Source organism: Periplaneta americana, chromosome 12, assembly GCF_040183065.1.
Source record: "Periplaneta americana isolate PAMFEO1 chromosome 12, P.americana_PAMFEO1_priV1, whole genome shotgun sequence".
In the NCBI taxonomy this organism is placed as follows: Eukaryota; Metazoa; Arthropoda; class Insecta; order Blattodea; family Blattidae; genus Periplaneta; species Periplaneta americana.
The window spans coordinates 104,365,203-104,387,436 of record NC_091128.1 but is presented as its reverse complement, the minus strand read 5'-3'; positions in this window follow the sequence as shown (position 1 = coordinate 104,387,436).

Sequence of the window (22,234 nt, the reverse complement as noted above, 5' to 3'; positions counted from 1 at the left end):
ACCTATCTGCTTGTATAGCAATCAGCCATCTCTCTCGGACCGTTACCATAATAGAGCGCTGAAAACATTGGGAAAAGAGAATTTTTTTCCTGCTTAACGGTGTTTTATCGAAAGAAAAGTGTAAAAAATTTTGTTGTACCGTATTTAACATGTAGAATCACCTCTTAAATTTTGGTGCATCGGTCCCCTTCCACTCTGTATGTCATTTGATAGACTTTCAACTTTTCAGTTCTGAGTTTCGGAAAAATTATTATTTCTGTTGCCGTAGGAGACATTATTGAGAAATGACAACTCCACAACATAAATCGTTTTGCAACCTGCAGCTTGCGAAAACAAATTCAGTAACAGGAGTACGAAGGTTGTTTCGTAGACATTTCTGAACTGACCATCTGCCACATCGTTGGATTGGACGTGTTACCGCTGTCGATCTGGCCTATTGCCGTTGGCCTTCCAGGTCACCAGATTTGACATAATGTGTCTTTTTTTCTTTGGGGGTATGTGAAGAATGCAGTTTATGTGCCACCTCTACCCAGAGGTCTTGAAGAAGCAAGACATCGATCGGATCATTGCTTCGATTGCATCGCTAAACAGAGATATGTTGAAGGGAATGTGGCAAAGATTTGACAAAACATTTTATAAAAAAATTGAAGAAATTATACTTACTGGGCAGATCTCATCACAAAACCAAAATAAATCTTAATAAATTCATGTTATATAATTCAAACATTTTATAATATGGAACATGACCATTAAATTTGTATTAACAAGCTCTAAGCACATTGCATTTCTGGTTGAAGTGAAAGTGATATTTTGTTGTTTTATTTTTGTATAATTGTATAACCAAATAAGCTACCATCCTCTGCTGATGTATGCCGTGTAACAAGGTTTTATAAATACTTAATGATAATCATATAAAAAAAAAACTTTACCATAATTCTGAAACACAGTGCACCTAAGGATAATGCAATAACATCTGCGCCTACAGTCCGCGTCACCGTTTTTGACGTGTGAAATAAGTAATGGAAACGTTAAGTGTAGTGTCTTACCTTCACCGTAGTCAGTCTGACAACTGTGTTTGGCAAATAGCTAATGTGACGTGTATAGGAAGTGGTACCATTCTCAGCTGCACTAGCAACATGCTCACAAACTGGGCACTATACTCTAGGACACACGCCAAAAACGCTGGCGCCAGCTGTACGTAACATCTTTTAAAGGCCCACTCTGATGAAAAATCATGTATTCAGAATAGCATTTATTATAATAGCCCTCGGTTTCCTATGAATGAAGGTGAAAACTGTATATCGCTACGAAAATTAGGGACGGAGTTTCAGCTATTTATATATTATGTCTTTGAAATTCATGACGTCACACTTGCAAAACTTGATCCAATCGTATATTACAAACAATTCTGTTTTAGCGACTTTGCCTGCTGTATTGCCTCAGTTTATGCCAGTTAGTCGTGGGCTGAGATTAAACCATATAATTTCGAACCTCAGAAAAGCAAGAATATTAATAATAAAGATTTCGACATTGTAGATCCAAAAGCGTAGATACAACGTGGTATCAGTGTGGCCAGTGCGAAATAATTATGATAAACGAAGAATGTCATTGTCACGAAAATGACTATGTTTACTAAGCTCTCTTCCTTTTCTCTGTTTTTCTCTCTCTTGTCCTCTTTTCTTTTCCCCTTCTCTTTCTTCTTTCCTTTTTACTATCTTTGCTCTTCTCTCTTCCTCTTCTCTCCTTCGCTTTTTTACTCTATTTCTCTATCTTTACCTCTCTCCCTTTCTCTCTTTTTACTATCTTTATCTTTTCCTTTTCTTATTCTGTCCCTTCCTCTCTTTTTAATTTCTTTATTCCTCTCTCTTCCTCTTTATTTCTCTCTCTCTTCCTCTCTTCTTACTATCTTCATTCCTATCTCTTCCTCTCTTCTTACTATCTTCATTCCTATCTCTTCATCTCTTCTTACTATCTTCATTCCTATCTCTTCCTCTCTTCTTACTATCTTCATTCCTATCTCTTCCTCTCTTCTTACTATCTTCATTCCTATCTCTTCCTCTCTTCTTACTATCTTCATTCCTATCTCTTCCTCTCTTCTTACTATCTTCATTCCTATCTCTTTCTCTCTTTTTACTATCTTTCTACCTCCCTCTCTTTTACTATAGTTCTTCCTTTTTTTTTTACATCGTGTTATCAGCTTGGTTAGTGCGAAATAATGCCGAAAAGAAGAATGTTATTGTCACGAAAGTGACTGTCTTTATGTATCTAGAATGTTTTATTTTCGCTGCCAGAGTTAAGGTCATGAAGCCTTCTCTTTCACTCAACCAGCCTTAATAAGATAGTGACATACATACATACATACATACATACATACATACATACATACATACATACATACATACATACATACATACATACGTGTTCTGCCCATGAGCAGGTCTTTCACTGCAAAGCCAGCATTCTCCAATCTTTCCTATTTTCTTCTTTCCTCTTAGTCTCCGCATATGATCCACATATCTTAATGTCGTCTGTCATCTGATATCTTCTTCTTCCCCGAACTCTTCTCCTGTTCACCATTCCTTCTAGTGCATCCTTCAGTAGGCAGTTTCTTCTCAGCCAGATACATATTTAAATTATGATTATTTACAACACACTAAAGATTGTTAAGCAGCAACCTCGAGTTAAATTTCAACGAGTGGTATGTGTTTACCTGTACTTAATTTCAGATAAAGCCTATATGAAAAAAGTAATAATGTATGAGCGAATATGATAGAATTCAATCTACAGGGTGTTTCAGGACCTCTTCGACAAACTCTGGGGATCTCGCAATCAGAATCATTTTTCGTGAAACAACCCATGTTCTCCGATGCCTCGTTTAGGAGCTACGCAACATCGAAAAGAGACAGGTTCCAGTGACATTTACAATTAATTATGCAATGAATTATTAATTTATTTCTTAGAGTACTCTTGCGGACAGGTTACAAGTGTCCTGTCATTTTGCTGCCCCGTTTGAATGGAGCTCCCTTCGGAACTCACTTCCGCTGCTCATGGATAATACTTCCTTTACTATGTGCGGAGACATGTGATTCCAACATGACATCCCAACGCACTTCAGCCTAGTTGTACGAGTACATCTGAACATAAAGGGGATCAATGGATGGGAGAGCGGGACCTGTTGCGTGGCCAAAGTGATCATCCGACTTCACACCCCTTATCTTTTTTGGGGGGGGGACATATGAAGTGTACACCACTTAAAATGACACCGGAGAGGAATTGACTGCGAATATTCGCTGCTTTTGATCAAATTCGACACAGATCAGTAATGTTACGACTGTGTAATGAATGTAATCAGGCTCAGGGTAGACACTTTGAACATCTGTAATTTGTCAGCAAAAATACTTGAAAAGTAATTAATTTCATAATTGTTAATGTCACTAAAATCTTTTTTTTTTTTTTCTTTCGATATCGCGTAGCTTCTAAACGAGGCATCGGAGAACAAAGGTTGTTTCATGAAAAATGATCCTCATTACGAGATCTATAGATCCCCAGAGTTTGTTGGAGAGGTCAAGAAACAATCTGCATATCTCTCTTTCTTATCTATATTTCTCTCTTTCTTTTCTTCTTCTCTCTTTTCCCCTCTCTTCTTCTCTTTGCACAATCTTTACTCTTCTCTATTCCTCTTCTCTCTTTCTTTATTGTCGGCCTAGGTATCGTAGACGATATAGCACTTGCCTTCTGTGCTTGAGGTTGCGGGTTTGATCCCGGCCCAGATCGATGGATTTAAGTGTCTTTAAATGTGACAGGCTCGTGTCAGTAGATTTAGTGGCATTTAAAAGAACTCCTGCGGACAAAATTCCGGCACACCAGCGACGCTGATATAACCTCTGGAGTTGCGAGCGTCTTTAAATAAACCATAATTTTTCTTTCTTTGTTATTATCTTTATTCCTCTCTCTTTCTCTTCTCCCTCGCTTCCTCTCTGCTTTACTTCTTTATTCCTCTTTCTCTTCATCTTCTCATGTAATTTTGCTGTGAACTGAGGGACAGGAACGAAGCTGTAAATACGCAATAACTGTAACACTCGACAATGGGCAAGCATGATATCATAGTCAAACAGGGCGTACATAATCTGGGGATTCCTCAAGAGCTAGACCTCGCAGATAGTTCGGAATTTTTCTCGTTCATTAATTTGTTACACTGTCTCACGGAGAGAGCTTTTAAGACAGAGAGTCTCCCAATTGTTCTGCTCTTCTACCTGGCTTTTAAATTATTTCTGACAATAGATTTTAGACTTTGTCTACAGAAAACTAAAATTTACATAAAAAAGTACGTTTATATTTTGTTCCATTTTGTCTGAAGGAGTTTGCAATTGGACACAATTTTTCATAATGATTTATATAGGCGGTATATTTTGCCCATAGGCTATATAAGATGTTTTTTTTTGTTCTTGATTACACACTTTTAACACTTATTTATCACTAATGATCTCTTAAGTTATTTAAATAAACAGCTTTTAAACTTCGCTACGTTAGTATTGAACTATGTTGCTATTTTAGCTTAATTGAATAGTTTCGATGTGGTGTTCGTCATCTTCAGAATTCTAGTGAGGTCCCACTTCCGCGCTATCTTTAGATTTCCTGCTCGTGTCTTGGAGGGATGTGTTTACGATTGGTAATACTCGTATTGTATTGGAAATGGTGTGTGTTCTGACATTCAATTGAGTGTTGTAGATGTGTTGTGTGTAGAGATGGCCGATAATTCACAAACCGATATTTTGTCACAGGTATTTTTTTTGTCACAGATAAACCTGTGACTGATGACGCGAAATATCTGTGACCAAATATCGCTATCGAAATCTGCTCCGTATTCAGTACTCTGTGACTGATATTTTCTCCTCTACGTCGTAGGTTTGCGCGTGCGCGTGATACAATAACAGCAATCGGGCGGTAGTTTCTCCATCTTTTTATAAATGATGTAGTTATTACACGATTTAAATAATAACACCATTGGTTACCAGTACTTAATCTTGTGTAAAATCCTGTCTGAACAACTGTTTCGTTTTGTAATTATTTTCCAATGTTTTTCCGAATACTTATGTTTCATTAATTTTTATTCTATGACTCAATATTATAATGTTAATACACGACTTAAAATAATTTATCCATTATATTATATACAATAAAAAGGATCAACTTTTAAAATGATTAGGATAATCATATAACCTCAATTTCTCCATACCCAACTACATTTAAAAATGATCAACTGGTTCAATATCTATAATATAACCTCTTGGTACGGTACATGAGGTTAACTTTTGACATGTTACTATTCAGTTAGGTAAGTATTTATCTGCTAATGGTACAGTACATAATTTCTTTGTTGGATTTTCCCGTATAAATCACTGATGAGTGGTGTGTATAGAGAAATCGTATTCATATTTCACTGCTCTTCAATATTTCCTGCTAATTTTTTTTTATCGGTGTGACAAAATATCGGTGTAATTCATGCTACATATCGATATAAAATATCGGTGTGACAAAATCACCGATAAAAGTCACAGATATTTCATTGTCAGTCACAGTTGTCACAGATACTTGAAAATATCGTTTAAGCTCATCTCTAGTTGTGTGGGTGTGTGTATTTTGTATGTCTAAAATGTCTGTATAGGGGCATTTCATGTCAAATCAACACAAAAAAGTGGACTTTTCAACCCGACCACCTCAGATTTTCATTAAATTTGGTGGGATGGTAAAGAACCTTGAGTTAAGTAATTATGTAAAATTTTAGCCCTCAATAATGCACGATATCCATACAGCAATTCTGTCAATACGAGAAAAAATGTAAAAATGTCACATACTATGTCAATAAAAATAATTCATAACTTCTCTTCTAATTGAGGTAGAATCTTAAACTTGGGCTTATTTTAAAGCTAAGGGATCATACGTTTCAATAAAAATAGGTTTGCATCAAAGTAATGAATTCTTTATTGAATGGTCACGTGAAACACATTTTAACATTAAATATCTATAAATGCGGGACATAAATTATTTCGCGAAAAATGTATGTTATAGAGGTAAGAGTATTCTCCCCTTGGTGTAAGTTTCATTTTGGAAACGTTTCAGGAATATCAGTAAAAAAATATATCAATGTATTGGTTTGTAGCACTTAAACCCATCTTACACCAACACTGCATGCGCGCGAGTTCGTACTTGTCTGATAAGCTGCGTCGTAGATCTGTCAGGCCGTCATGAGTGGCAGTTTATACAGTCTTCAATTTATACAAAACGTGCAATCTGTTTCAAGTGCAGTGTCGTTAGTTTTCGTAGTATGTGGTAGTTTTGTGCGATGTAATGGAGTCGCGTTTTAAGTTATAGGTCTATGTTTGCTGCAATCCCTTCGAGAAATCAAGGCATTGTAATTAGAGGAAAAATTTAAGAAGTGTTATATCGTGGATGCTTGATGTATTTCCTGATTTAAAACAGGAACAAAAGGTGTGTGCTATGTGTCGCAAAGAAATAAAAATATAATATAATGCTATTACGCAGAATCCTCATAATGACTCTAGTAATGAAGAATACGTCGACTCTACAGCAAATGTAAGTCCATTACATACAAGTCTCTTTGACCAAGGTGTGTTCCTTATTAAACAAGAAAGGCTACAACAAGAGAAATATAAGAAACAGAAATTTGAAAATATTGTAAAAGACAAAGTCTTCGATATTAAAGATGCCGAGGAACCAGGACCTTTCTGATTCTGAAATTTTGTCTCAGTTGCAGGAAAATTTTCAAAATTCAGGTAAAAGTGAGAAAATCACCATTTTAACACAACTACATAAAAGCTGGAGCGTAAATAATATAAAAAAAGAGTTTCTTTCAGCTTTCGAATACATAATTCGGAAAGCCAAAGTCCTGGCAAAGGGAAAGAGAATTTTGTGTTCACGAAATCCGAAACCTGGAAAACCCTTGCTCGCGGCTGTTGCCGGTAAAGTTAAAGAATTCTGTTGTTCTGACGAGATAAGCAGAATGATGCCTGGTAAGAAATATTTGTTGTGATTAAAGAATCAGGGAGTAAATCACATGAGCAGAAATGAATTATATGCAGTGTTTAAAAATTCTAACCCTGACCAAGAAATTGTATTCTAGCTGGAGTTAATGGACTATACTGTCTGTGTTTGTGTCCTTATCAGAATGTAAAACTTATGCCGGAAGCAATTTATTAAAGTTTCAGGTCTACGTGGATTTCAAGAAAATTTTTCTTTATACTTTCCAACTTAACATTTCTTGGCTACTATGGTGTGCAATCCTCCTCATATAAATTGCTTGTTCAGGAAATGTACAGGATGTCCTGAACCATTCAAAATAAGAGAGGGTTTAGAGAAATGTTTCGTATAAAACTTCAGTGAATCAGTGACCTACAAGCAGTGGATGACGACTGACCGATCAACGCTTGAGACTATAATGAAACCCACAGACAAATTTTTCGACTGTCTCTTGGAGAAACTTGGTGATTTACTGACTCACTCATTTATATCATCTGGACAAATTAAGTTTCTACGTGATATGAAATCATTTCTACAGTCATGCCTGGTTATTGTGTTATGCGACTTCGCTGAAAACTATTATTTCGTAATCCAAGATGAAATTCAGTCATATCACAGGACTAATGTGCAGACAACCATTCATACTTTCGTAATATATTGTAACGAATCGTCATCCGATACAGTCTCTATTAAAAATCTGGTAATAATTTCACACTGCCCGAAATATGACACTACAGCTGTACATCTGTTTCAAAAATATCTAATGGAGTCATTAAAACACACATCTGTAATTCACCACAAAAATTATATATTTCTCCGATGGATTCTCTGCTCAGTATAAAAATAGGAAAAAATTTCCTGAACCTCACATTACATGGAGAAGATTTTGGATTTCCAACAGAATTGCATTATTTTTGCATATCGCATGGCAAAAGACCTACGACGTTGTAGGTGGGACACTTAAAAGGTTTGCGACTTGTGCTAGTTTGCAGAGACCATCCGATAAACAAATAACTACACCTAGGGAATTGTACGACTGGACAAGGCATCATCTGCCAAACATTAATACCGTTTATGCGACTAAAAAAGGCCATACTGAAGAGGAAAAAATGCTTGCTCTTCGATTTGCAAAATCCACCGCAGTGCCTGGAACACAAGTTTCATACAGTCCTGCTGTTTAGGATGGTTATTATACTTGCTAAGCAGTTTTAAAATGCAGCTGAAACAACGCAGCATCCTGTCTGGAAAGATGATCAGGCTATTTCATCTCAGCAATGAAAGGTAAGTATTTCTTACAGAACTTCAGGTTTAACAAAATCCATGTGACAATAATTTATTTCAGGTAATAATTTAAAAAATTCGAATTATGTACTACATGTTAAATTACATAGTGGCATTCAAGAATATGATCAAATATAATTAAATACAACGAATGTGTGGGACATAATTATCGCGACTTATACGGTTAGCTTACGCTTGCTGTGACATAATAATTTTTATCTTTGTAACCTATGATGATTCCAAGTTGAAACTTATCAGTTCATTATATCACTAATTGAGGCGTACTATATATATTTTTTTTCATTAAAATAGAACCCCTGCATTTTTAAATATGAATATATGAAAATTGTTTCACCATGTTTTTTTAGTATAATTGAATACACGCAGAAAACAATATAAGCAATAAAAACTATCACATATTGAGAATGTATCACCCAATTTTTGTAAATTTATCTGGAGACGTTGTTGAGATATATCATTTTAATTGAAGCGGCGTGCTTACAAAAATGTGATTTTTCTTCATGTTTGAAACGCCACTGACAGAAAACGAAAAGCACAGGACATATGAAACTCGGCAGTTTTAGTTAGCGCGGCAGGTCAAACAAACCCTCAAAATTTGAAAGAAATCTGAGTCGGTCGGGTTGAGTGCCTTGTTGATTTGATATGGAATGACCCTATAATAAAATTGAAATTTTTATTCGAAGTTTTCCATTGGAGGACCGACCGTTCTAGTCTCAAGGTAACGAGTTGTGACTCATGATCCGAGGTTGCGCTAGAGCGTAGGTTCGAATCCCGATTAGTGGATTTTTACTCTAGGTTTTCTCCAACTGTAAGGTAACTTAGATAATTCTATGGAATATTCTCTGACTAATATTCCAAATTACCATTTTCCTATCAGTAACAACACCAACGCTAGATAATCGCATTGTTAATACATCGTCGTTAAAAGCAGGAACATTTCTAGGGCATAAAAATTCATAAAATTATTATTTATGAAATTGCGACTTGAAGCTGATTGAGCACATCTTTGTACAATGTTTTCGAGATCGCCATTAGGAAGGTGCGTTGTGAATGAAAGTTCGCCGTCAATGGGGTTGTCAGTAGCGGAAGATGTCGTGGCCACGGTCCGTGGGCTCCTCTCAATGAAAAGAAGCCGGGCGGCGTGGGATGCGTTGATCCGTGCTCAGCAATTTACGTGTCCGACGCTGGAAACACGCTTCCATTCACCGGGACACTTGCACGTTGGTTGCTTGGCTCTTCTTTCTCATACCATAATAGCTTACGCAGAAGTGAGATTGTTACCTTCCAACGTTCTCTGGACAGAACTACTTTCCAAATAAATCAATTTGGATCTCACATTATTTGCCATTTGCCCTAAGTAATGTATGTATGTATGCATGTATGCATGTATGTATGTATGTATGTATGTATGTATGTATGTATGTATGTATGTATGTATGTATGTATGTATGTATGTATGTATGTATGTGTACAATTAAATGAGCATGCAATACAATAAAATATATGGATGTATGTGCAGTACTTATGTATAAGGGCTAGATGTGGTCTAATTTCTCCGTTGGAGACCCGGTTAAAATTCCGGCGAGTATAATTTAAATTTTTCATTTAGAAATATACAATAATTTTTGTGGTAGTTTCTCTCGAGGTACTACCGTTTACCTTACTGATATTTTCACAATTTCTGCGTCAGTAATATTATTGCTGTTTTAGTGCCACTTAATTCCATTTCACATGATCAGAATGCCATTTGTCATTTGCTCAGAAGGGAGGGAAGATCAGACACTCTCTCTCGCTCTGTTTCTGCTTCTATCTCCCTCTGTCTCCGTTCTTCCCTCCCCTCTATCATTTTTGTCTGCTTGGCATAAAAAATTCTAGCGTTTAAAGCGTTAAAAATGCAATTAACTTCATGTTAATTTTAAAGTTCTTCTGCGACTATTCTGTCTGGTAAATTTTAACACTTAGTTACTTCATAACTAATCTTTGGTAAGCGCATGTCTCTTAGTTCTTTTTGTAAAGAGATATTCAAAATATGAAATATTTAATTTCAGTATGTAATATTGACCTATCTCTACTGCATAACTAGTAGTGTAAAAACCGAAAATTCTTACTCATTAAAAATAATACTTAAGCTTATAGTACGTTATACTTCATTGTATACATATTCGCAAAATAAATTTCTAAGAGAATGTAGAAAGGAGACCGAAGAATTATCAATAACATCCTGCCTATGTATGTAACATCTCTTACGGCAGGTGATGTACAGCTTAGAAAAAAGTTTTGTCGCACAGTTACTTTTTAAGTCCCAGAAAATAGGTAGTACGCATGATCAGAGGAAGAGCGACCTGGTTCACAAGAGAAGGACTAGTTGAGGTATTAAAATTAGTTTTGTTTCGTTGTATGTCTGATCATGCGCACTGCCTCTTTTCTGGGACTTATAAAGTATCTATGCAACAAAACCTTTTTAAAGATTGTTTAGTTTGGGGGTTATTCGTAGAGAGCGAAATGTAGATTAAGCACGAGCAGTCAAACAGCATTTTTAAAAACAAATTTAATTAAATGATAATACAATAAACTCTTGATAATCCGGCCGCTCCTTGCACAGAGGGTTGCCGGATTAGCGAGAGTGCTGGATTACTGAGAATGCTTAAAAATGCCATTAAATTTAATGTTATAAGCTGCGCCAACCACTCCACTTGCACTTCTAAATCGAAACTAGAACATTCCACACGTGGCCGGCGCGTATATATGTGTGTAAATAATTTACAATATAACACATGGCACCAGTGCAAATTTCCCAGAAAACTATCACAGTAGAAGTGATAAAAAGTACATTAGAAGAAAGCCGGATAATTAAGTGGCCGAAATACTGAGGGGCGGATTAACGAGAGTCTCGTGTACTTAATTGAACAAATATGTTATTTTAATTTGGGGTATGAAATAGCTTACTGAGGCGAGTTAATGCCTGTTTTAAAATATATAAATTCAGACAAATTATTACGTCACTGAAACATAAATTAATAATATTTTTATAAACTGATGGGTATTTCCTCTTTTTTCATATTTCATTGAGGGTTGACAATGATGCATCATCTCATCTTTGTTTCCCTTATGTAATTGAAGGAAGGGAGAAAGAATAAATAATTATTTATTAGTATATCAATTATACTGAGAAAATCTTCAATGCCAGTTTCTTTTATCCAAAGTTCCACTTTCATTTCGATATTATTTTAATTCTGATGTCTGTATTAAAATACCGATACCTATAGGCCTACTGACCGTTCGGCTCGCTGTCCGCACAAAATAATTGTATTAGTAGCGGGAATAGAAATATAACATAATAATAATAATAATAATAATAATAATAATAATAATAATAATAATAATAATACAGATATGGATCCATAAGCAACATTGCCAATCCAGCGGTTCACGAGCTAGAACTGGAGAATTTAAATATTAGTTTAGCGGGTAAAATACATTAAATTTGTGTTGCTTATATAACGATTTAGCGAGTATTTTTAACACTCAAACAGAAAAATAATCTCATTTTACATTGACGACAATACAGCACTTTAGTGACTTCTGTACTGTTTCATAGCGAGCTTTTAAGAATCGGTTTGGCAACACTGCTCATAAATAATATTGGTTTTGGAGAAAAATTTTAGTTTGAGTGTGTTGTGACAGGAAATAACCTAATCTTCAAAGTAAAGGCCATTAGATTCTATGGTCGTCAGCCACCTTTCAGCGAGGTTTCCTAGTTTCTGGGTTTTGATGCGAAGGATTCGGTGATACCCATATCAACGTCTTTGAAATTTCGGAAATTTCTTTCGAGCAGGAAGTATATCAAGGATTAAAAGAGATGGTACTCTAAAGACGAAAGATCATATTCTTCGAGCCGCGGAAGCAGCTTAATTTTGTTTCCAGTAGTGCTTTAGAAGGACTCTAATCTCAAACTTTATCACTTCCATTTTATATTCTTTATATTAACAATTGATAACTGTCAGTAACAATTATGACGCAATAATAACCATAGCGTCCTGTAAGTTGCATGATGACGAAATGAGTCCGAGGTCCAACGCCGAAAGTTACCCAGCAATTCTGCTTCAGTTGGCTGAGGGAAAACCCCAACCAGGTAAATTTTCCCAATCAAGATTTGAACTCGGGCCCACTCGTTTTATACTCAGACGTGTTAACCGTTACTTCATCATTAAAATCTTACAAAATACCAAACTTAAAACCGATATTACTTATGAGATTACCTGCTAATAATAATAATAATAATAATAATAATAATAATAATAATAAACCATTGTGTTTGAAAACTATTTTAACTATAGAAACAACTAAGTTTGTTCATTTTCAATTTTTACAATATAGAATAATAATAATAATAATAATAATAATAATAATAATAATAATAATAATAATAATAATAAACCATTGTGCTTGAAAAATATTTTAACTATAGAAACAGCTAAGTTTGTTCATTTTCAAGTTTTACAATATAGAATAATAATAATAATAATAATAATAATAATAATAATAATAATAATAATTCACAACGCGTCTGTCTGTACGTACAGATGATATAATTCAGTGATTTCTCCACGAGTGTTGCAAAGCAGGTGGCAGCAGTCTCTGTCATCCGTCTCCGTGTTTGGACAAGTTGGTTGAGAAAGTGACTGTCCGACTGAAGCCTCAATCCGATCGAGCACGTCCTCCGGTTCTCACACCTCAACAATCTCCTGACTCCGCGGTCCAAGTAGCTACTGCGAGCTAAAGTGTCTTAAGTCCACTTTCTGCTCCAAACCAACTGCAACCGCGTACAATGGTAATGGAATTCATGGCTATTGTTGTTTATTATAATTATTGTGTATTCTTGTCCCGTGAATTTACATCCTGCGATTATGTTCAATTATTGACAGTGTCCTAACAGTTATTTCTTCGTTATAGGCCTCGAAAGTGCGTCTATAAGAGAATGCGACAATGTCGTAATTGCTTATAGTAATAATCACTCATAGTGATTTGGCCTATTGTAAAATGGTGAATAGGAGGAGCAAAGAAAGAGAAAGAAAATTAGGAGAATGAGAAAGCGAGACGGGAAAAGAAAATAATGATGAGAAGAATAGAAATAACAAGTAGCCTACATAGAAGAAAGAAATGAAAAGCACTTCACTAGTCTTTTCATTAGTTATTTCTCTAGAGGCCCTGCAGAAGATGCTCCTTTTTCTATTAAAAGCTTCCTTTGCCATTGCTATCCTTCTTTTGTCTTACTTCATGTTGCTTATACAGTAGTAGGTCGGTCCTACATCCCAAGTATTTGAAGCTATTCACTTGATCTACTGCCTCATTTAGAATCCGCAAGTTTACCTTCTTTATTTTTCTTCCTATGGTCATGGTCTTCGTCTTGTTTGCATTTATCTTCATTCCATACTGCTCACAGTTGTCATTTAGCTCCAGTAGCATATCGCTTAGTATCATCTCCTCTTCTGCTAACAACGCCATTTCATCAGCAAATCTTATGCACTTTATTTTTCTTCCTCCTATTTTTACCCCTCCCATGTTCTGAAAACAGTTATACCTTTGTTATTGGTATCTTTGTATAAATAATTTGTAAATATTTAAAAATAAAATTGTTAATCTTTGTGAAGAAGCAGCCTTGAATTTCGAGGAAAAAAAAAATAGATCGGTGAATGTAAAGTTTCTTCTTTCATCACAAAGTTTTCCGTTCCATTCTGTGTATACTAATTATTAGGCTATGTAAATTACTTTTAGAGTTTTGTTTTAAATTTTATATCCGAGCAGATTTTATTCGGGTACTCATTATTTATCCGTCGCCATCTCAGCGATTGTCCGTAATTATTCATAATGTCCCATATCAACGGAAACCACCACATTGCATCACGATTTAAACGGCTAACGTTATACAAGCAAGGAGACGGCACTGACATCTGATTCTTCTGACGTGTTTCAGTATTTAACAAAATTCATACAGATACATATACTATAACAGTAAACTTTCAAATAGGGATACATAGAAGACAAAATTTTTTCATCATCTACTTTGTTTTTGCCTTTCTACTCGCTCATCTTAAATCAAACATCCCTCCATCTATTCTTGGGTCCTCCTAAGGTTCCTCTTCTTTAATTAGTTTATTTTACGACTCTTCATCCAATTCTATGGTTACCTAACGTCTGAATGAGATGAAGGTGATAATTCCAGCGAAATGATTCCAGAGTGTAGCGCAGAAAGTCTTAAGGCTGGTTCACAATAAACCGGAAACGAGAATCGGAACGAAAACGAAAACGGTAAAATTGTTAAAATGTGTACATTTAAATGTGAGCATTCACAATTAACGAAAAGCTTGTCGGAGCCCGGGATCGGGAACGGAGAGTTGGCCAAGTTTCAACTTTGGCTTTCACGTTTCCGATCACAGCCCACTAGAGTCATTCTATTGCCATCTAAAAGCTATTTTGTCGTCGTATATTTTGTAGGAAGAAGATCGTGTCATAACCTATGCATTATTTTGTTCTGTGGTGTGCATCATGGAGCAACTTTTATTTGATGAGATTCTAATATTGAATGTTGAGGAAAATCCTCACGTTTACGATAAGCGGCGCGCCTCGTATAAAGATGAGAAAAGAAGAATACGTGGCTTTCAATAGCTGCATCTTTGAACACCGATCGTAAGTGAATCATATTTTATTACTGTATTGGTTGTATTACACACTACATATTCATGCTTCAATTCAATAACTACTGTTGTGTTCATTTTTGTTCTATTACAAATGTTTCTTCTCTAATTATTTTACGTTATGGTAGACTTAAAATAGCTTGTGATAATAAAGATGCATGGGCATATTTCTAGTACCGTACCTAATGAAATGTTTCAGTTGAAATTTCGAAGTTGGTTAACCTGTGTTTATGTTGGCTGCCTTGTACTCATGAGAGAACGCCATTGGTCAATTATACACAAATAACATCAGAATGCGTAATATCGACTTTATATATCGTTATTGACATGTGTATCGATATGCATAGTCGTCTACGTTCTCGGTTTATTGTGAATCAAAAATTTTCATATTCACGTCCTCTGCTTCTCGTTTTCATTCTGGTTCTCCTTCCCGGTTTATTGTGAACCAGCCTTTAATGCGTTGAGGGAAAACCTCTGAAAATCCTCAACCAGTTTACTTGTCCCAACCAGAATTTGAACCCAGGCCCACTCATTTCACAATCAGACATGAGAAAACCTCGTGAAAAATCAAATCATGTAATCGGTGAAGCGCAATTCGAATCATCCTCCAACCCAACTTCCCATCACGATTCATATTCGTTACGTCGAGAATACGCCGATGGTTACTACATATGAAAGAACTCTGTCTCTGACAGAGGGCTCCAAGTAAAATTTCTAATTCATGTCTCACCCACGACGAAATTCAGAGACAGAGCAATCGATCCATGTTAGTGGTCTAAGGGCTTGTCTTACCCTCCGCTTCAATTTATATCAATACAAATTTTCTTAAGCACACCTTTGTATTATCATTACTCCAATAACATTGTAAAAAATGGGGAAAAAATGTAAGGATCAATTGATGTAGCCAGCATGACAACAAAATGACAAGGTGGGGAGAACAAGAAATACAGCACTGATATCTACTGTTGGTTTTGTTTTTCGCTTGAGAGGTAGCCTGACTTTACGGCGATCAAAGAGTTTGTTTTGTGTTGCAACAAATTTTGTCCGCCTGTGCTGCAAAATCACGTACCGGTAATTAAAACTGACTAATCTCTGTTCTCTCAGAGTATCTTTGAGTAAATATAATTGCAATTAATTAAGAGAACATTTACAATACGTCAATATATGTTTGTACATAACCGACACTGGAAGTGTTGATGTGAAAAATAGCAGTCAAATGATAATATACACATGACAAGAATACTCGTGAGGTCATGATACTTCCAGCCAGAGGCGGAGCTACATAAAAGCGAAATAGGCTACCGCCTAGGCCTCGCGTCTGAAAAGACCGCGCGACTACGAGTATTTAAAATTTGATTTTTCTTTCAGATACCTATGTTTCCTTTTATTTACTTGTTATTTCTTCTTCCGCTTCCACATTCTTATTTATTTCCATCTTTAATGGAATATAGTAATAAGAATAACTGACTCCGGAGTCTAACTTCCAAAGTTCATTCATTCATTCATTCATTCATTCATTCAATCATTCATTCATTTCAAGCCACCGGCGTGGCTCAGTCGGTTAAGGCGCTTGCCTGCCGGTCAGAAGTTGCGCTCGGGCGCGAGTTCGATTCCCGCTTGGGCTGATTACCTGGTTGGGGTTTTTCCGAGGTTTTCCCCAACCGTAAGGTGAATGCCAGGTAATCTATGGCGAATCCTCGGCCTTATCTCGCCAAATACCATCTCGCTATCACCAATCTCATTGATGCTAAATAACCTATTAGTCGATACAACGTCTTTAAATAACCAACTAAAAAAAAACATTCCTTACTTCTCACTCGATCGGCTTTCTTGGAACTCGTATTTCCGTTCCTCCCGCTCCACGTGCACATTCGATCAACAATGAGGAAAAACGAAATGAACAGAAGCGAATAGAAGCACCGGAAATGTGGATATGGAGAAGAATGTAGCTGGCGTATGAAATGGACAGATAGAATAAGAAATGAAGTTGTGTTGGAATGAGTGAATGAAGAGTGAATGATGCTGAAACTGATCAGAAAGAGAAAAAGAAATTGGCTGGGTCACTGGCTGAGAAGAAACTGCCTACTGAAGGATGCACTGGAAGGAATGGTGAACGGGAGAAGAGTATGTATGTATGTATGTATGTATGTATGTATGTATGTATGTATGTATGTATGTATGTATGTATGTATGTATGTATGTATGTATGTATGTATGTATGTATGTATACAGTTTCATTTGCTAGAAATTGGAACTCGCTTCCGAGTGATGTAAGGGGTTGTTGGACAATAACTTCATTTAGGTCAAAATTACATAAATTCTTACTTAACAGATTAATTACTCTTTAATATTTGTTACTTACAATGAAACTAACATCTGTTCATTCTTATTATTATCATTAATTTCTCTAAATAGAATACAAAACCTCTAATGACAAAATTTCATTATATTAATATTCTCATTATATAAATATATTTTAGATAAGTTTAAATGAACTAGAGTCGTTTCACTTGGTATCCCCGACTTCAAAGTAAAACTCTAAGGGTGCTATTCATAGACATTTCGCAGCACGCGCTACGAGCGTACTAAGCTAGCCCCGGCTATCCACTGGTTACTTGTACAGAATTCAAATCATATCGCTAACACTGGTTTATGAATACGAAAAACGCTGATAATCCACCGGAAGCCTGCGCTAAAAATGTCTAGGGCCGTATTCACAGACATTGTTAGCGCGGGCTTCAGGTGGATGATCAGCGAACTAACGTTTTTCGTATTCATAAACCAGTGTTAGCGATATGATATGATATGAATCCTGTACAAGTAACCAGTCGATAGCCGGGGCTAGTTTAGCACGCTCGTAGCGCGGGCTAGCGAAATGTCTATGAATAGAACCCCTAACATATTTACGTAAAGATTCATTTTTGATCCTACAGAATATATCTGTTATGGTCAGGGTGCGAATTAAGGTTTCCGATGAGGGGGGAATAGAATCGTAGATACATACATAAAATTATTATTATCCTCATTCTATACGATTCAACGCTTGGTCGCACTGAGTTGCTTGTCTTGCATCTTGATTATAATAATAATTATATCCATGAGCAGGCTTAAGATAAGACGTGTAATTCCTAAGTTATTGATTGTTGTCAGCTTGCCGGTGATAATAATACATCAATATTATTTTCTTTGCTTACTTTAAACTGTACTTTATAAAGTATGCTCGAATTAAAACATACCTATTTTTGAGGGTATAGAAGTTATCCCTGGTAGAGATGTTAATATGAATTTATGAGAGGGAGATAACTTTCCAACAGGGGGATTTCTTCCCCCATTTAATTCGCACCCTGTTTAAGGTAACATTATTACTAACAGATTTGCTATCGATCAGTCTTAAGTTAGTAGCATATACTACATTTAACTGTATTATAATAAAATATTACAGTTCAAATTTTAACTGAAGGTCGTTTTATAATTTTTGTTCAATTCAATGATGAAAGAATCTCAAAATACTTTTTTTTTTTAAGTTTACGCTAATTGATTTGACATTACAAACATAACAGCCCTACGGCTTAATCTTTGACCCGCCTTCTACCTGAGAATAGGAGGACCCAATTAGTGAAAGAAAATTAACTTTTACTTTATCGTTTGAGAATTAAGGAAAGTCTAATTTGCAAAGAGGTCGTATCTTCAAGTAAATACGGTAGTTATCAACAGCTGGTTGAAGTTTGCGTTTTAGAGTTCAATGAGCGCACTGCCTCCATTATTTTGGTATGGAATGTTGAACTTTGTTACGCGTAGCACACCCATGAATTATATTGGAGTATGAGAATTGGGCAAATGTTATTTATATCTTGAATTCACAGCTGTTCTTCTATTCTTGGTACATTGTAACAATCACATACAGCGTTAAAAATAGAGGGCTAACCACATAAATTCGTTTATTCCTTTTGCATTAACAGTACTCACGATTTTGATTAAAGGTTTCTTACTTGTAAAACAGAAGGTTCTCACTGGTGTTCAGTAGGTCACATCTTCCAATCAAAATAACGGTGTCGTGCCGAAATATTCAATTGTCTGTGGGAGGAAGAGGTGTTCATATCACCTGATACTTCAGACACACTCAGAATACTTCTTTGCTATCGTGATCAACAAAATCATTGTCATTTACTCCTCTCCATAAACGTAATTATCATCATCCTTTATTTTGCAATCAATATCATTGCCATTATAATCAGGCTTTTGGGTAATCCACCGTGGAAGCCTAAAATATCATATACCACCACCACCAACACCACCACCACCACCACCACTATCACCACCACTATCACCACCACTACCACCACCACTACCACCACCACCACCACCACCACTATCTCCACCTTCTTTATTCTCACCATTATTTCATCATCGTTTTCCTCTTCTTCTCTTTTACAATCATCATATATTCTTTTTCGTCGTAATTATCACCATATTGTTCACCATCATCATAATCATATTCATAATCTTATTTAATAATCTATAACACTGCCTCATGATCACCATTTTTTGTAAATCATCATTATGCCCATCTTAATAATCATCATAACATCTTCTTTTTCTTCAACATAACACTTTATACAATCATAACCATATTCTTGTTATATTTTTCTGCATGAATATATTAATCTTCTTAAACATCATCATGATAGCGGCGTTGCTCAGGCGGTACCGTGATTACCTACTGATTTGAGCTGCTGTCGGCGTAGGTTCGATTCCCTCTTCAGCTGCTTGCTTGGTTGGGAGCTTTTTTTTTAAGTTTTCCCCAACTGTAAGGCGAATATTAGATATCCCATGGCGAATTCTCAGCTTTATTTCGCCGAATACTTTCTCGTTATTACCAATTATAACGGCGCTAAATAACCTAGTAGTTGATGCAGCGTCTTTATATAATCCCAAAAATAATATCACCTTCCTTTTTTTTTTTTTTTTTTTTTTTTTTTTTTGCAATTTTACTTATTTTCCTTGTCCTCCTCCTCCTCCTCCTCCTCATCATCATCATCATCATTATCATCATCAGTAGCAGCAGCAACAATAGCAATCTTTAGTAGGTACTGCGCATATTCTCCAGGCAGTTGCTTTGGAGATATCTGATGTAGATTCTATTTCACGGAGAGAATAATTTAGCTAAAGGCCAAGTTTGAAAATCGTTGTCAATGGACGGTCTACCACATCCTTTTATGATGCTTCTGACATGTCCATGTTCACTGAATTTCGCTTCTGTTCTACTCACAGTTCACTGAGAAAAAGGTGGCCGATTTGGATAAGTTTCGTTAAAAATTGTGCATATCTCATGTTGTGTACGTTTTCTGTTATAATCGGGATCTCAATCATCTGCTTTTCAGTTAAGAACATCTTGTGTTTATTTTATCTTATCATAGCGCAAGGACTAAACAAAATTATGAATAATAAAATTGTTACCATAGCTATCATAACCACAGTGATTCTGTATAATAGTAGCCTATATTATGAAACAAGTTCATAATGTTATACGTTATGACACGAGTCAATTTTTAGAGAAAGAGCGAAGCGAGTTTCCTAATTTTGACGAATGCAATATCTTTATAACATTACAAACGTGTTCCATATGTTATTTTTTATACGACAGCATTATAAAACAATTAATAAAGAAATAACATCAGATTTATAATGATAGGTAGTTTGATATCATGATCTATAAAATGCTGGGTAACTTTCGGTGCTGGACCGCGGACTCATTTCACCGGTATTATCACCTTCATATCATTCAGACGCTAAATAACCTAGATGTTGATACAGCGTCGTAAAATAACCCAATAAAATAAAAAAAAAGATCTATAAAGAAAAAGATTGTTATGACAACAATGATGTATTAATATTGCAGATCGTTTCACAATGTTAACTTTATGGTACAAGTTATGCAGTCATAATAGAAGTCATGACGTTTTAGTTGGCATGGTATTATTTTAAGGCTCTGGTAAAATAATACGGTATATTATGCACGATTTTCACTAATGATAAAGTCCGTTTATGTAGGGGGCCATTGGGTGAGCGGGTGAGGGATCTCATGCGGCCTGTGGGCTGGTACACCCCATTCTCATTCATCCCATGATTCGGGATGCACAAAGGCAACTGTCGAACCGACGTGCTGAAGGGTCGTCCCTAACTCGCCCGTAGCCACTCAATACTCAGTACCTAAAGGCTGTTTATAATAGTGGAGTAGCCTACAAAAAAATTAATGAAGTGTTGCATAACAATACAAAAATATGCTCTTTCAGATGATATTAAAAATTATAAGGTGCCATTTAAAAATGTTCTAGACAGTGTCATAACTCTCACAACAATGGTCGCAAAAATATTTTGTTTCCATAAAAAAATACCTCTCTCCGTTACAGGAATAGAACAAAAGTAATGTTTAGTTTTCTGTAGAAAATTGAAGGATTCAGAGCCATAGCGGGCCAAGCGCCATTTATTAATAACAGAGAAAGCAAGGGTCAAAGTTAAGTGAATACCATAGTTTAATGAAGATTGACGTAGGTAGTTAGTTTAAATGTGCATATTTTATATTACTTGCTACATATTTCATTAAATTATGGTAATCACTTAATTTTAATCCTTGTTTTCTACGTTTTAAATATATGGCACTTGCCCCACTATGGCTCTGAAGTCTTCAATTAATCTAAACTAATAATAAAACTGCAATATACATTTTTCTGGTAATTTTCACTTTTGCAAAAGTAATTGGTGTTAACTATCCTGAAACGGAAAATCGCATTTTTCAAATTTTTGTTTGTATGTCTGTCTGTATGTTTGTTACCTTTTCAGTCGGTACATATTTCTATGAAAATTGGCACTAAAAATAAGTTAGGTCCCACTTAGATTTTAGGCTTACATGTGACATTCAAAATACTTTCTTTAAAAGGGTTGTTATGTGTGCCTGAAGTAAATAAACTGAAATATATAGCTTATTATTACTTTTTAAGAGAATGTTGCGTAACAAATGTTGCTTTAAGAGTTTCCAAGTTTTGTCCCGGGTGTAAAATTTTGATTAGAGTGATATTTAATGAGATATATGAGTTTTAAAATAACAATGCGTCTGTGCCACCTCAGTCAGACTAATCTATACTAATAATGCAACTGCAACCTAAATTCGTGATGGGATTATAATAATGGCGAAGGCAGAT